Source organism: Lipotes vexillifer, unplaced genomic scaffold (genome assembly GCF_000442215.2).
Source record: "Lipotes vexillifer unplaced genomic scaffold, Lipotes_vexillifer_v1.1 scaffold95, whole genome shotgun sequence".
Lineage (NCBI taxonomy): Eukaryota > Metazoa > Chordata > Mammalia > Artiodactyla > Lipotidae > Lipotes > Lipotes vexillifer.
Window position 1 is genome coordinate 1,381,431 of NW_006791458.1, and position 2,954 is coordinate 1,384,384.

The following is a 2,954-nucleotide window of genomic DNA, read 5'->3' on the forward strand; positions in this document are numbered from 1 at the left end:
GTGTGTGTTTGGGGGGGGGGGGGAGGTGTGCGTTTGTGTGTAGACGCCTGCTGCATAAAGGGACCGGTTATAATTATGTGTCTGGTTCACTGTGGACCAGAACAGCCCGTTCCTGGAATGTGGTAAATAATCACTGGGTCAAAGAGGTTATGGAGCCCCCATCTACCTCGCTGCCACTTTTGGAATCCCCAAGCCACTAATTAAAACCTGCCCCTAAGATAGCTCATGGCCACGTCAACCTGGTGATTCTGAGGAATAAATAAAATGAGCAAATGAGAAGACCAGAAAGACCTCTCTGAACACCAGAAGAGTTGCAGAAAACCACCGGAGGCTCCCTGGCCTCTTTTGTGAAGCCACACTTGGATTTCACTGGCAGAAGCATCTCATCTGCATTCATCACCCCTCTCCCGTTCTTCGTTCTTGTGGCTGAACCATTGCGCCTTCCGCGGGCCGGCACTACCACTATAATTAATATTCGACTGGCATTTCCACTGCGTACTCAAAGCCTGTTCTTTCAGCCTTTTCAAATCCAATTCAGACCAAAGTCATCTTTGCCCTTGCAGTTTGGTTCGGGCAGCAGGGATTGTTAGGATTGCAGCTTACAGTTTATTAGCATTTATTGAACAGCCAAGGAGCCCTGCACGATAGCAGCTGTAACTAGGTCTCTGACTCCCAAACTAAAATTAACAAGCCAGCGGGACACCAATTCTGGGGCAGAAAGGAGGCCGTTTCGGCGAGAATTATTATTTATGATTTTTTTCATACAAGACTATGGATGAGTGGAGCCTTTGAAAAAAGGGGCAGAGTCAGGCTCATAGGATGCAGCCACTGTTGGATCACTCACTTGCAAGTCTCCCCAATCACCCTTCTGGCTTCATCATTTGTGGATCTAGAGGAAATGGTAAAGTATAAGGAGGCCTTGATTCAAATCCTGAACTAGTCCACTACATGACCTTCTGCAAATCACTTCCCAACTCAGGGACTCAGCCTCTCACACTCAAGATGAGAGTTAAATGGGATAAGTGGTGGTTAATCCATCTCCCTGGGGAGATGTGATCAGGATGGGGTAGGTTCCCTTCCCTACATTACCCAGAACAGCTCTCATTCTACCTGCTTCATGTACCAGGCTTTCCCCCAAGATGGGTTAAAACTCTTCTTTTTGATCTGTAGACTGCACGTTTGAAGCCACTAGGTGATCTCTAAAATCCTTCATAGCTCTGCAGCATATGAAGTAGGAAGAACTGAAATGGTGTAAGGAACCCACTGTGCCAGGACAGAGCAGCTGTATATTTTGAGTGATGAAGGAGACACAAGGGCCAAGGAAGAAGCAGATTAACACAGAATGCCAGCAAAGCAGAGGAAACACCCAGAGATGGTACTAATGACTGTAGATAGAAACTCAGAACACAGGGGAGCTGAGAACTGATTTGAGCGATGTGTAGGCTTTCTTTAATAACTAAGATAGCTCAGCAGCATTCTGTGGCAGATTTCCTGGGAAGATGGAAGCCCCCTTTATCCAGGCTGACAGGTCCAGACTGATAAGACCTTCTACCACTTCTCTCTTGAATGGATGCATTGCTCACCCATGCAAGCTTTGAAAATAGGGCATATATCAGCTCCTTGGCTGAAAATCTTCTAAAGACAAATTCTGAAACCTAAAAGAAATCTCCATGGGTATTCCAGGATGAAAACAAATGACTCTGGTTAATGAAAGGCTGGCAAACCCACACAACCAGCAACAACAGAAAAAGTTAACAACATCAGCTCAACTTCCAGTTAAATGAGGTGGACTGACATACACATTTATCTCCACTTTCTCCTAAAATCCCACTAGAATATGAGTTAAGGGAGTAGAAAGGTGTAAATCCTCAAGAACAAAGAGAAAGGGAGAGAACTAAAGACAAAGAGGAGTAAAAAAAAAAAAAAAAAAACTTAGGAAAATGGAAAAGAAAAAAAGAAAGGGAGAGAACTAAAGACAAAGAGGAGTAAAAAAAAAAAAAAACTTAGGAAAATGGAAAAGAAAAAAAGAAAGGGAGAGAACTAAAGACAAAGAGGAGTAAAAAAAAAAAAAAACTTAGGAAAATGGAAAAGAAAAAAAGAAAGGGAGAGAACTAAAGACAAAGAGGAGTAAAAAAAAAAAAAAACTTAGGAAAATGGAAAAGAAAAAAAGAAAGGGAGAGAACTAAAGACAAAGAGGAGTAAAAAAAAAAAAAAAAAAACTTAGGAAAATGGAAAAGAAATAAAGGAAGGGTAACTGGATTACACTTCAGCTGTCTTCTCTCTGCAAAGGACCTGCAGGGTGAGAAACCAACATGAATCCCGGCAGTGCCTACCAACAGACCTCAGAGGTTTGGGAATCAAAAGCACCAAGTAGGGGCTTCCCTGGTGGCGCAGTGCTTGAGGGTCCGCCTGCCGATGCAGGAGACGCGGGTTCGTGCCCCGTTCCGGGAGGATCCCACATGCCGCGGAGCGGCTGGGCCCGTGAGCCATGGCCGCTGGGCCTGCGCGTCCGGAGCCTGTGCTCCGCAAATGGGAGAGGCCACAACAGTGAGAGGCCCGCATAACGCAAGAAAAAAAAAAAAAAAAAGCACCAAGTAACTCTAAAAATGGGGATCCAGGGAGTAGAGCTGAAAACAAGGTGTTTCAAAGCCTGAGCCAGCTCCCCTACCCCAACCAGTGCAGACATGGAACCTCCATTCCCCAAACCAGGTGGGAGGTTGAAATGAAGACTCTGCAGGAGGTACCATGAGCAGAGCACAGGCTGAGAGCAAGGTCCTCCCTGATCAAAAGGTTAGACCCTCAGCTCTTAGAATGAGGGCAGCCCCAAAGCCAAGGCCCCTCCCAAACAGGAGATTGGAGAACTCTTTTTTGGTAAGCTGACTAGCCTAAGAAAAGAGATTTTCAGGTACTACATCAAAAGAGGGCAGGCAGAAGACATGGAAGCAACCTAAGTG